The following is a 15,125-nucleotide window of genomic DNA, read 5'->3' on the forward strand; positions in this document are numbered from 1 at the left end:
ATTCAAGGATGGACCGGCACCTCCATGAGATTGCTGTTGCATCCCTTGTGGCTGAAATTATTGCCTTGGTGCAAACTATTATTGAAAACCAGGAGGATTAAATTGCTTGTTTCCAAACTGCAGGTATGGCTATTGTGGCTGTTGCATACCACCCTTATTATTGCTCCAGCTAAAGTTAGGATGGTTGCGGTTGTTAGGATGATGAGTAGCAGGAACAGGTTGCTGCGACCTCTGAAAGTTGCTCACAAACTAAGCTGATTCACTAGATATAACACATTGTTCCATCGCATGCAATCCTGCATGAAACTCACAAACACTCATTATCTGTTGAACACCATAGTTGGTCAGAGAATCGACCTTCATAGACGACGCCTTTAGCTGCACAGTGATAGTCGTAGTTGTAACCACCTTCAGAATTCCGGCTACCTTGCCTTGTGGTAGCCTCTTAGTTGGATTCTGATATTCATTCGCAGCCATCATCTCAATTATCTCATAAGCTTCCTCATAGCTCTTAGCCTATAAGGCTCCACCTGATGCTGCTCGAGCATTAGTCTTGACTGTGCTCCCAAACCATTATAAAAGTAATTGATCACCATCCATTCAGGCATTCCATGATGAGGACACTTCCTAAGCATCTCCTTATAGCGCTCCCAAGTTTCACATAAAGATTCACCTGATTGTTGCGTGAATTGAGTAAGAGAATTCCTGATTGCAGCTGTCTTTGCCATATGGAAGAATTTAGTAAGGAATATCTGAGCAAGATCCTCCCAAGTCGCAATAGAACCAGCTGGTAGAGAGTGTAACCAGCTCTTAGCTTTATCCCTCGGAGAGAATGGGAAAAGTCTCAGTTTCACAACATCTTCAGAAACATTATTGACCTTGAAGGTGTCACAGATCTCGATGAAATCCCTAATGTGCATATTGGGATCTTCCGTTGGAGCACCCCCAAACTGGACTGAATTTTGCACCATCTGAATTGTGCCAGGATTGATCTCAAAGGTATTAGCTACAATAGTTGGCCTGGCAATTCTAGATTGAATGTCATTGATCTTTTGTTGAGAATAAACCATCAATGTTTTCGTTGCTGCTGTTGATTCTCCCATTCTAATGATCACTTCTTCTTCGACTTCTTTAACTTCTTCTTCCAATTCTTCAACTTCCTTATCTTCTTCAATTGTTTCCTTACGTGACTGAAAACGTGTTCGCATATACGCTCCCTAGAGTACCTGAAACACAAAAAAGTAACCGTAGTAAGTAAAGTAATCCGAGTCAGCGAACTTTAATGACCACTGATGTCAAGCACATAAACTAAAAAGTAACCCCGAGTCCCCGGCTGCGGTGCCAAAAACTTGTTCGCAATAAAACACACGCAAAAATATACGCAATTGTACGCGATCACAAGTAGTATAAGATTTAAGTCAAGTTCGTTCCCACGGAGACTTGTTCAGGTTAATTTCAGATTATGCACTTATGCAATAATGTATGATTATCGTTCACCGCTAAGACAAGTAAAAAATTTGAGTTGATTAACTACTTAAGAGATTATACTAGCATGCATTAACTAAGAGATAAAAAGTGAATTACTTATATGAGAATAAAACATGAGATTCTAACATCATTAAATACTTCATTTAAAGTTTATGTCTTTATCAATAGTATGCGATGGTGAAGATAACTAATCAGATCACATGAAATTAGTATACGCTATCTTTCGAGATACGTATACCATACTACTAAGTATCCACAATCAAGATAGAAGTTGAGTAGACACCAATTATTCTTAGACCCTATATGTCTATAAGATTTATTAGATATATTTGAGATGTCATGTCTAATATGTTTCATGTTTAGTTTTCAGATCTTAACAAACAGGAAATATCAGTACTTACTGGAATCAGCACTTACTGGAAGTCAGAACTTAAGGATATCAGTACTTGGATTATCAGGAGATAATTATCAGAAGATGGATATCAGAACTTAAGTACGGGAGGACTAACAGATAAGGAAGGAGGCTGATTGAAAGGAAAGAAGATCAAGACTAAATAAAGAAGAGATATCCATAGAGAAGAATCCTAAGGAGAATAGAAGACTTGGAAGAGAAGATATCTAATTGATATATTTTAGGATACATAATCATATTCAATATCAATTAGAGATTGTCTTGTAACTGTGTGGTATATAAGCACAACGCAGGGTTTACACTAGAAGTGTTATCACAATCGAGTATAATATTATTGTAACCCTAGAAGCTCTCGTGATATCTGTTCATCACTGAGAGAGAACAGTTTTCATTGTAATACTGTTTTATCAATAATATCATTCTTTGTTACATACGTAAGTTCTTAATTCAATTTGATTGTAGTATACACTGTATTCAACCCCCTTCTACAGTGTGTGTGACCTAACATACTAGCTATAGAATAAGTTTACTGAACATGACTCGCAAATATACTATTATAAATTTCAGCTGAAAATTTTGCCTATAAATATACTATTATAAACCCTATTTTTATTCTAACCCAAAAAAAAATTTAGAAAAAAAAACCTAATTCTCTCCACCTCCTCCTCCTCATTAACGTCGTTTTCTTGGTGGATACCGGTGGAGTGCTTCACGTTTGAGGAGCAGCTGCTAAGGATCTCCGATCGTTGCTTTTGGATCGCTATTAAAGGTTAGTAATCGATTCATATGTTTTAATCACGATTTATATGCTTTTATTTGGATTTTATATGTGTAAAAGTGTTTTACCATGCCTCCGCTGCGATTAAAATCCAACACTTTTTACAGGAATAATAAGAATTTAAACTCTTTACCTCCTAAATCAGAAGTTAAGAGTCAGTCTGTTAGGTTTAAACCACAAAATCCTTGTTTTCATTGTGGTAGTTTATGGCATTCCATTTATACTTGTAAGGAATATCATAGTTTGTACTATGATTATTATCAAATAAAACCTTCTTTAAAGAAAGTTAGCATTATTCCTTCTAGTGTAAGTTCTGGTGCAAAGTCTGATATTGTAAAATCTGATATGAAAAATGTTAGCATAAACTCTGAAGTTAAATCCGCTGCAAATGCTAACAAACTTAATAAGGCTAAAGGATCCAAGCAAGTCTAGGTCCTTAAAAATAATCATTAGTGGTTTTTATGATTGCAGGGCAACAGGAAAAACATCCTAGTTCGGAAAAGTGGATGTTCAGGACATATGACTGGAAATAAAGCCCTGCTATCAGACTTTATGGAGAAAGCTGGCCCAGGAGTTTCTTATGGAGATGGCAACATGGGAAAAACTCTGGGATATGGCAATATCAATCTTGAGAATGTCATCATTGAAAAAGTAGCTCTGGTCTCAGGACTTAAATACAATCTGCTGAGTGTTAGTCAAATCTGTGACAGAGGTTATCATGTGGATTTCTTTGAAGAACAATGTGAAGTTGTAAGCAAAATTACAGGCAAAGTTGTTTTGAAGGGATTCAGGCATGATAACATTTACAAAGCCAAGCTTTCAACAAATTCTGATGGTTCTGCAATCTGTTTGCTAAGCAGAGCATTAATTGAAGAAAGCTGGGATTGGCACAAGAAACTCTCTCATTTAAATTTTAACAATATAAATGAACTTGTCAAGAAAGATCTTGTGAGAGGACTGCCAAAGTCAGTATTTGCTCCTGATGGCCTTTGTGATTCTTGTCAAAAGGTAAAACAAAGAAAATCTTCATTCAAGAGCAAGACTGAATCTTCTATTCTTGAGCCTTATCACCTATTTCATGTTGATTTATTTGGTCCAGTAAATGTCATGTCTATTGTAAAGAAGAAATATGCTATGGTCATAGTAGATGAGTCCACCAGATACACATGGGTGTATTTCTTGCACACAAAAACTGAAACTGCATCTATCTTGATTGATCATGTCAGACAACTGGATAAATTGGTCAAAGACTCTGTGAAAATCATAAAAAGTGATAATGGCACTGAGTCAAGAATATGACTATGGAAGAGTTCTATAAAGACCATGGAATAAAGCAGGAATTCTCTGCTCCTAGAACTCCACAGCAAAATGGAGTTGTTGAAAGAAAGAATAGAACTCTTATTGAAGCAGCAAGAACTATGCTTGATGAAGCAAAGTTACCAACCTACTTTTGGGTGGAAGCTGTGCAGACTGCTTGTTTTACTCAGAATTCAACACTGATAAACAAGCAAGGAAAGACAGCATATGAGATGGTGAAGAAAAAGAAGCCAAATCTGAAGTAATTTCATGTATATGAATGCAAGTGTTTTGTTCTTAAGACTCATCCTGAACAGCTATCCAAATTTGATCTAAAAGCTGATAAAGGAATTTTTGTTGGATATCCACTTTCCACAAAAGCCTTCAGAGTCTATAATTTAAGGACAAGGGTTGTCATTGAATCTATCAATGTATCTTTTGATGATAAGAAGATTACTGGACTTAAAGATTTCAATAATCATGATCAGCTGAGATTTGAGAATGAAGTTTTAAATTTCGATTCTGTAAATTCTGATATTCTAAGTCCTGATACTGCAAATTCTGATAGGTTAAACTCTGATGTTATTGAAACTGTGGAAAATGCACCTGTTCAGGGGTAGCATATTGAAAATCCAACCACATCTCAAGATACATCAGAACCTAGAACAGGCTCTTCAAATTCTGATTCGTCAAATTCTGATAGGTCAAGTTCTAATAATTCTAGAAACTCAAATTCTGATTCATCAAGTTCTGATGGGCCAAATTCTGATAATTCTGGAAACTTAAATTCTGAAGGAACCAACTCAGAGAGCATAATTTCACGGGGAGTATCAAAAGATGTTAATGGAGACAGCATGGATCATGGGGGAGCATCCAGTTCTAGAGATCATCTTCCATCTGCAAGGATGTGGACTAAAGCACATACACCTGATTTGATTATTGGAAATCCTGAAGCAGGTGTTAGGACTAGAACAACAACTTTAAATGAATGTTTCTATCATTCCTTTATATCTCAGACTGAACCAAAGAAAGTGGAAGAAGCTCTTCAAGATGCTGATTGGGTGCAAACAATACAGGAAGAGTTGAATGAATTTGAAAGAAATAAAGTCTGGACCCTAGTGCCAAGACCAAAGAATAGATCTGTTGTTGGTACAAAGTGGGTGTTCAGAAACAAAACTGATAGTGATGGCACAATTACAAGGAATAAAGCAAGGCTGGTTGCAAAAGGCTACTCTCAAAATGAGGGTATTGATTATGATGAAACATTTGCACCAGTTGCTAGATTGGAAGCCATAAGGATCTTTTTGGCTTATGCTGCTCACAAGAAGTTTAAAGTCTTTCAAATGGATGTGAAAAGTGTTTTTCTCAATGGAAAATTGGAAGAAGAGGTATATGTTGAACAACCTCCAGGTTTTGTAGATTCAAAATTTCCTAATCATATCTACAGACTTGATATAGCACTTTATGGCCTTAAGCAAGCTCCAAGAGCATGGTATGAAACATTAGCTCAGTTTCTTCTGGAAAGTGGATTTAACAGAGGAACAATTGACAAAACTTTATTCTATCTCAACCATGGAAAGGACTTACTTTTGGTGCAAATATATGTTGATGATATCATTTTTGGTTCTACAAATGACAGACTTTGTCAAAAGTTTGTCAAGCTAATGCAGTCAAGATATCAAATGAGTATAATGGGAGAACTTAGCTATTTTCTGGGTCTTCAAGTAAAGCAGAATGCAGAAGGTACTTTTATTTGTCAATCTAAGTACACCAGAAATTTGTTGAAGAAATTTGGAATGCAAGATTGTTCAAGTGCATCCACTCCTATGGCCACTACAACAAAATTGGATAAGAATACCGGTACATCAGTAGATATTACTGATTACAGAGGTATGATTGGTTCTCTACTCTATCTAACTGCTAGTAGACCTGATATTATGTATGCTACCTGTCTTTGTGCAAGATTTCAAGCAGATCCAAGAGAACCTCACTTAACAGTTATGAAGAGAATTTTCAAGTACCTTAAGGGTACAGCTGATCTAGGATTATGGTATCCTAGGGATTCAGACTTTAAGCTAATAGGTTACTCAGATGCAGATTTTGCAGGGTGCAAAATTGACAGGAAAAGCACAAGTGGAAGCTGCCAATTTCTTGGAGGCAGATTAGTTTTTTGGTTTTGCAAGAAATAAAAGTCAATTTCCACATCAACTGTAGAGGCTGAATACATTGCTGCAGAAAGCTGTTGTGCATAAATTCTTTGGATGAAGAATCAATTACCGGATTATGGGTTAGAATTTTCTAAAATCCCTATTTACTGTGATAATCAAAGTGCTATTGCTATGACAGTTAATCCAGTTCAACACTCAATGACAAAGCACATCAGCATAAGGTACCACTTCATAAGGGAACTTGTGATGGAGGGTACAGTGGAATTGCATTTTGTTCCAACAAATCAACAACTAGCAGATATTTTCACAAAACCACTGTGTGAATCTACTTTTACAAAATTGGTGAATGAACTTGGAATGGTTTCAGGTTCTTCCTCTAAATCTGTCTAATTTATGTTCTGATACATCAGATTTTATGATTAGTATTTACAGATATTACAGTTCTTGTGTAATATGTGCTTAATTGATATTCACCTAAGTGTTGATTGTTGTCTGATGTGTGTTTTTAAACTCTGATAGTGATATGCATGTTTCTGTGACTATTCAATCCGATGAGGATAACTGTGCTAGATGCTGACCTAGTAGTCTTTAACATACTAGACACCCCATGTTTGAATTAGTTGTTTATGTTGAAGCTCAATAACACAAGCAAATTCTGATTCCGAGCTTAGTCAAGTTTACTTTGTGTATCTTATTACTAAGTCAAAAACTAGAATAGTGCTTCTTATCTGTTAAAGTCTTGCTGTTGGTAAATCTTCTAAATGAACTAAGTGTTGATAAGCCTCACTTATCAAAAGAAAAGAAAAGCAAAGAAAAGAAAATAAATATCAGGTACTCCTTTGAGATCTAGAGAAAAATATGTGGAAGGGACGACCCAAGTGCATTGCTGGTATTAAGTAATATGCATTAGAAAAGCAAAATAAAATTTTCTTGGTGACTTTTTATATTCTCTGATTACTGGAGAAATACTTTGATAATAGCATAAATTCTGATAAGCAGTTGTGACTCACTTACACTGAGGAGCTCCTGGGAAAAAGAATATCAAAAGATGCATAAAATGAGCACAAAACAGTTGAGGTGGACTCATGCATGAACTTATTCTATAGTAGACTTCAGAATAATGACATTTTTTAAGCAAAGTTCTTAGTTATGACTTATTTCTAAGATGTACTGAAGTGAATCAGACTTTATTCATGTCTGATATTTAGCTTAAATCACACACTTACACTCCATATGAATGATGAAAATAACTGCGGCGGTCAATGTTGTTTTAGATAAACAGTTCAAGTGTCGGTTGCACAAATTTTGAGGACAAGTTCTAATGGAAGTTCTGATGATTAAGTTCTGAAGAAACCATATCAGTATTTGTGTGAAGAATTACAGAAATAAACATTCACCTTTCGAGTTAAGGAGCCATGTTCTGATGACTATTAAATTCTGATATAAGTCTACGTTCTGATATTAAATCCTGATTCTTTACTTGACTTATTTGTGGTAAAATCTGAAACAGTCATATTTAAATCAGAATATGTTTGGGTAAGATACAAACAATCAAAATCATTTGGGTTAGTGATACTCGTGTATGCACAGTAATTTTTACTTGTTTCGTGTGCCCATAAACTCGTGTTTCAACCTTTCAATGGCTGTTATTATTACACATTGGTTTTGGGAAACGAGGAATTATTATTTTCTTAATCGTCTCACACTCCTCGCGTCCCTTGCCATTCCATTGGCTATTTAAATCGCCCATCCCCTTTTCAGCCAATTCATTCTCACACAACATCATTTTCTCTTTTCTATCTCATTATTTCCCGTCTTCATCAAAATGGTACTTGTTGACATGTTCATGGACTATGACAACTTCACAGTTGAGTTCAGTACTGATGACTGGGAAAAGGAGTGGCATATTTCTGCCATTCCTGCTGAGATATGGGAATCAATCCCTCATGAAGCTCGAGCAGAACTTCTATTCTTTGAGATGGAGTATCGACTCCATCTTGATCGGTTGAAGAGGAAAGGAGAGAGGCTCTCCGTCAGCAAGAACGAATCATTCGTCTTGCAGTACTCTTTGTCAACGGCAGGAGGAACTAGTCGATAGGTCTTCTTAGACTAGGACTAAGGCTGTTGATGTTAGGAATTCTAGACTAGGACTATCTTGTAACTTTTTGCATGTAATTTAAATTTCATGAAATGTACTCGTTTGATATATTAATGAAATTTTACTTTATTGCAAGACTTAGTCTCTGGTCCTTTCATATTCTGACGACCTTTAAATTCTGATAATAATCAATTTCTGTTGCTCACATGGCAGTGTTTATTTGCTTGGTTTATTTTTGGTCATTACTTAAATGGTTATATTTTATCAAAATATTTTTTTACGTGGGTTGATTACTTGATTAATGGGATTACTTGGTTAGTGGGACAGTTGTTTCTCCTTGAAAAACTGCATGTGCATAGTAATGATTACTATTTTCTCGTGCCCATTAATTACTGTTTTAACTGCTGCATGGCTGACAGGTGTAAAAGGCTATTCAACTTTTTCTCAACGGTTGTCACGAAGCGTGTTTAAGTAAAAGAGAGAAAAGATTTTTACAATCTTTTATTTACTTTCATATACTATACACTCTCTCTTTTCTCTTATTCTCTCTCTATCTTCTGACGGTTTTTCATACAGGCTTTTTATCAAACACCTCTCAGGCATTCTAAATTATCACTGATTTTTTCTAATGGCACCCAAGGATGTTATTTATGATGGAGCAAAGTTTGTCCCCAACAACTATGCTGCCATTCTTGCCAACAGTGAAGCTCCGTCCGAACTTCATTTCGTTCAGGACTTTCTTGCACATAGTAAAATTGGGTACGCCTTAACGCAACCATCAGACATATCTGGAACTCAAGTCCTGACTTTATGGCGAATAGGACTCTATGATGAAGGTGGAAAGCATGGATTCCCTAGTATTGTCTTTACAGCCAATGAGGAGGATTATGTTGTTACTCCAACAGTTGTTCGAAGAGCTCTTCATCTCCTTGAAAACTGCTCATTCAGTTCTGCTGTTGGGGAGCCTTTGCTACAGCAGATGATGACTGATCTAGGGTATGAAGACAGTTTGGCCAAGATGGGTCAACTCAAACGCTCCAATATACGCAGGGAATGGAGCTTCTTCTTTGATTGCATCAAGAAGGCATTTGCTAACAAATGTACAAATTTCGATTTAATTCCAATTCTATCTCAACAAATGGGGTATGCTCTTCTTAACCAGTCACATTTTGATTATTCTAGGACTGTGTTATGCTTTATAGGAGATAGAATGAAGGAAAATAGAAATTTAGTTTACTTTGCTAGGTTTTGTCAGTTAATATACAGTCACTGTACAACTGATGAACCCCAATTAGCTAGTGAAATGATGGAACCTTTTAGATTAGCCAAAAGGGCCTTTACTGATCTTTTAACTACTGATAACAAAAAGGATGTTTTAAGACCCCTTAGAATTCCTTTAGCAGTCAAGAAAGCCCGGGTAAATGCTGATGCTGCTAAATACTCTGCACTTTATCCTGATGTTCCACAACCACAACCACAACCACAACAACATCAACCATTAGAACCTACCACTGTCACTCCCCATACACAAGCATCAGAATATGTTCACTTTCCATCAGCACATAATCAGGTGCAGCCTTCTTCTGCTAGAGCAACAGCAACAAGATCTAAGAAAGTATCACAGCAGAAGAGAAGGAGAATCATCTTGAGAGATGAATCAGATGATGAGGCACAGGTTCAACCATCAGAACCTGTTGCTACTGTAGCTGAGAAAGTCTCTTCTCAGAAAGATACGGAAACTGGGAGTTCTAGGCCCCTAAAAAGGCTTAGAAAGATAAATTATGATGATGAAGCTCCTAAAGTCTCTTCAAAAGCAAAGAGATTTAAAACGAAAGCAAGGAGGCCTGTAGATAGCTCAGATTCTATTAAAGGAATGGAAGTAGCAGCTAAGGAAGGGGGTCAGGAATCTCCGATCCCACAAGACCCTGTTGAAGCTCACAACTCTCCAAGTGTTGATCCAGACCTTCATGAGCCAGAAACAACTCATATTCCTACACCTCCAGTATCTCCAGTCACCTCACCAGTACATGCTGATAACCAGGGCCCAAGTGATGAAACTGACATCCATAACTTGGAAGTGCCTCAAGTTTTGTATTTGGAGGCTCCACCAACTCCACAACTCTCTCAGCACACTCCTCCAGCTACTTCATTATTAAATGCTGATGACCATGGAAATGGATCTCCAATTGCTTCCCATACAGTCATTTTATCAGAAGATGATAGTGAAGATTCTGCCAATTCTGTTGCACTGCCTGCTGCAAACTCTGGTGAAGCTGATGTTAATGTAAATACTGATGCAGCTGGTCCTTCTGGACATGCACCTCTACCATCAGCTTCTAAAATTGCCTTGGTCAAGAAGTTTGTGGAAAGAGCTCCTCCAGTTCCTTGGAGTGAGACTAAGAGAGGACAAGAGTGGATCATAGACTGGAATAATGTTGAATTTGTCCCTTCTACAGCTATTCTTTCTGAACACCTGGAAAAGGCTAATGAGATGCTTGCCAATGATGATTTCAAAACACAACTTAGAGTTACTACACTGAGTACAAGGCACCTTCAAGGTCAACACTCAGAAACTCAAGACAAGCTGGACAAAATTCAAAATAAATTGAAAGAGAATGCTGAGATTGTCAACTTAGAGAAGAAGGGGTTTTTCAAGCCTGCCTTTGACCGCATAGCAAATATTGAAAAGTCTCAAGACAAGCAGCAAGCTCAAATTTCTGATCTCTTACAGAATCAAGCTGCCCAACAAGTTCAGCTTAATGAACTTCAAAATTTTGTGGAATTGCTTGTCTCCTTGCTTCTTCTAGATGATGCCAAAAAGGGGGAGAAATTAATTAAGTCCAAATGCAAGTCTACTAAATCACAGAAAGAAAAAGAAGATGAAAATAAAGATCAGGGAAACTCTGAAAAGGGTGGAGGTCAAGGTAAAGGCAAATGATCTTAATTACAGAAAGACAGAACTATAAGTCAAAGGCTAAGTTCTGATGCTGGCAAGAAATCAAGCTCAGATAAACAAGTTCTGATCAACCCTGAAGCTCTTGATGAAGAGATCTCAAAGAAACTGTTTCTTAAAGAAAATCCAGAGATGGATCTTGAAATGCTGGAAGAAGAAGAAGCTAGACTGAAAGCTGCAATTGATAAGTCACAATCTAAGTCTAAAGCTTCTGTAACAGCAAAGAAACCTCCACAGGCTAAAGGCATTGTGATTAAAGAAAGAACAAGTGCTGAGGTATCCAAAGCCAAATCACAAGTGGAGTTTGATCCAAAGTTTAAGGGCAAGGGTAAAGTTGATGAACCTGTAAGGGTTTACATGCCAACTATGGATGAAAAAATAGATGATGATGAAGATACTGATCTGATTTTGAAGAAAAATAAAGATTCTCAAACAACCTCTGACCGAGCTCAAGTTGTTCAAAGTCAGGAGTTAGTAAATTTTGATGTTGCAAGGAAGCAAGCAACCTCTGACACAGCTCAAGTTTGCTTGATATTAGGAGATAAGGGAATAACCTTTGACATTGCTCATGTTAAACCTTCGACTACTTTACTACCTGGATTAACCCAAGCTAAACAATTTGCTCAAACTCTGAAGAGTACATCAAGTGGTTTTCAGAGTAGATTGATTCTAGATAAGGATGTAAGAGATAAGACTGGTTTGGGAAATGCTGATGAAAGAAGAGTAATCAACACAACTCTAGATCCTACATCTCTGTCTGAACCAGGAATAGGCACAACTCCTGAAAGATTGGATCAATTAGAGTCTGTACAAATGGTTTACCACTCTGCACTGAAAGAACAGGTTATGTTATATTTCATGACAGATGGGAGGGTATTCCAAATTAGGAAGGATGTTATTAACTTGAGGTACTATGAAGAATTGGAGCATGTGCTACATTTGCTTCAAGTGAAGAACAAGTTTACAGATGATGCTGCCAGATACTTAAGGTCTAATATTGAGAGATAAAAGAAACTTTACAGGATAAAGTCTGACAGCTCATACTATCCTAAATACAGAGCTCATGATGGAAAAATAGTTGAAATGAAGCCTAACACTGCCAAGATTATTACTACCTTTCTGGGTTATAAGGCTGTTGAATTCAACATGGAGTCTGACAAGGCCTATTATATCAGACTTAATGAGGATATAAGAAAGGCAAAGATCAATGATCTCAGGGCTGCTATCTTTCATATAGATGAAGATACAGCTGAGCTAAAAGAATCCAAAAGGAGGATGTTGAATGAGATTGCATATGCTAAGAGATGTCTTTTGAAGAATTATCTCAGGACAACTCCTGATATTAAAGAGATCACACAATGAAGCCAAGTCAAGGACTGCAACTGCTAAATTCTGAAGAACATACAGGCTAAAGCTGATATCAGACTTTAAGGATGGTAAAAGCTACAAGTACTGTAAGTTGTAGTTTCTTAGTCAAATTCTCATGTGCATTTGTACTTAATGTTTTTGACATCATCAAATATATATTGAACTTGTATATTATGCTAATTTACAAGTTGGGGGAGATTGTTAGATATATTTGAGATGTCATGTCTAATATGTTTCATGTTTAGTTTTCAGATCTTAACAAATAGGAAATATCAGTACTTACTGGAATCAGCACTTACTGGAAGTCATAACTTAAGGATATCAGTACTTAGATTATCAGGAGATAATTATCAGAAGATGGATATCAGAACTTAAGTACGGGAGGACTAACAGATAAGGAAGGAGGCTGATTAAAAGGAAATAAGATCAAGACTAAATAAAGAAGAGATATGCATGGAGAAGAATCCTATGGAGAATAGAAGACTTGGAAGACAAGATATCTAATTGATATATTTTTGGGATACAAAATCATATTCAATATCAATTAGAAATTGTCTTGTAACTGTGTGGTATATAAACACAGCGTAGGGTTTACACTAGAAGTGCTATCACAATCGAGTATAATATTATTGTAACCCTAGCAGCTCTCCTGATATATGTTCATCACTGAGAGAGAACAGTTTTCATTGTAATACTGTTTTATCAATAATATCATTCTTTGTTACATACGTAAGTTCTTAGTTCGATTTGATTGTAGTATACACTGTATTCAACCCCCTTCTACAGTGTGTGTGACCTAACAAGATTTAAAAACATAACGGTTTAAGAACAAATTATCTTTTAAGATTACATAGGGTGTGTAAGATGATTAAAATTATTCCACGAATTATGCATGTCAATTCATACATAAACCTATGTTAGCATGGCAAGTTCTAAACATTCATTATCGCTTCAATAGAGATTAACAAACAATTTAGATGTTAGCTACGCATCAAAGACGAATAAGAACAACCAAACTAGGAAATCATAAATCACCACATACTAAAAATTTAGAACAATTAACTATTTAAATCCATAAATAAATCCGCTATAACCCCATGACAACATTTAGTTCATGATCGAACACATTGTCACCATGGGTTCCAATGAAAACATGATACTAAATAAGTTCAGATACTATGATAGAATACATAAATTACCAGGGTTTAGAACAAGAATAAAAAAAGCATCCAAAAGTATCGCCTAAATCAAAGAATACAAAAGTGAAAACTAAATATTCTTCTCCTTAGTCGTCTCGTGTGCTCTAGGTATTCTTAATGTTCTCCTTGGATTATTTCTTACTAAAAACATCTTCTTTTCGTTATATATAAGCCCTCGGTTGACCTGGACTCTTCAAATCTTCAAATTATAACAGAATCAGGATTCTGCAGCTTTGCACTGGCACGGCCGCGCAACACTGGGGCGCGGGCGTGCTCCTTCTCTGGAAAAGATAGTGCGGGCGCGCCTGACCAAGTGCGGGCGCGTTGACCTTCTGTTGAAATTCTGAATTTTTCTTGTTTTGTGCTCCTTTCTTCGTGCGATCTTTCTCAACTCCATTCCTGAACTCGTATCAGTATACTATCATATGAAAAGCTCATTTTGTCCTCCGGCTAATGCCCTGTAACAACTAAACATAAAACGCATCAAAAATACCAAACACTTGAGTCCAAAACACCAACTTAAGCCGATAAGAAGCGTTCCAAGTGGATATAAATTCCCCTTATCAAAGGGGTTGGCCATCCTTAGAAACAACATCATCTTTTTCTTCCATATTGTGTAGTTAGTTTTCTCAAAGGCTGGTATCTTTATACTGATTATCTTTTGTGTATTCATACTTCCAAGATCTTGATCTGCTTAGATTTTGCTCGGATACCACTTGTTAGATATTGAATACAACACAGGGCGTGAATGTGTTTTGGAAATTTTTAACTCTTTTTACAAATATTTGGAATGATGAACAAAGTTTTCTAATTTGAAGAGATATTATGTTTAACTGAATTAATAAAGCATGCACAACAAACACAGTATTTTCAAAACTCACTTAACTTTGTATTATAATTAAGCATGTCTTGCTATAAATTTCTGGGTTCTTTGTAAGTAAAGAACTCAGCTACTTTCTTGAGAGAGTTACAAGAAAATCTAGATCTGTTTGTTACTTTTAAAACAAAGGACCAGTGTTTACTTTATTGATTAGTAAACACAGGTTTACACGGCATACAATAAGATGTACTAAACCCTACTTTAAGTTATCTCTAAAGCTTTCCATTTATGGCTAGGTGAATCTTTGCAAATCGTGTAGGTCTGTGACTTTCTTTTGTCAATTAATCTTAGCCCTTGATATTGTACCCTTCAAACTGTTTTTATAGACTTTTCAATCTAAGTAATTAGATCGTTTGTTGATTGATAATCTTGAATATTTAACTTGTCTGTATTCTGTACTTGAGGTACATATTGAGATCTTTAGTTTGTTGTATAGAGAAATGACATCTCGATAAGTATAGGTTTATCGACATCTCTTAGTTCTC

At 36.3% G+C, this 15,125-nt stretch overlaps 1 non-coding gene across 1 annotated transcript; it reads left to right on the forward strand.

Moving 5' to 3' along the window:
• Nucleotides 1–606: 606 nt before the first annotated feature.
• LOC141663366 (small nucleolar RNA R71) lies at nucleotides 607–713 on the forward strand. The gene has a single exon (XR_012551441.1). It is a non-coding gene; the product is annotated as a small nucleolar RNA R71 (small nucleolar RNA).
• The last annotated feature ends 14,412 nt before the right edge of the window (nucleotides 714–15,125 follow it).

This window comes from Apium graveolens, chromosome 5 (genome assembly GCF_009905375.1).
Source record: "Apium graveolens cultivar Ventura chromosome 5, ASM990537v1, whole genome shotgun sequence".
NCBI lineage: Eukaryota > Viridiplantae > Streptophyta > Magnoliopsida > Apiales > Apiaceae > Apium > Apium graveolens.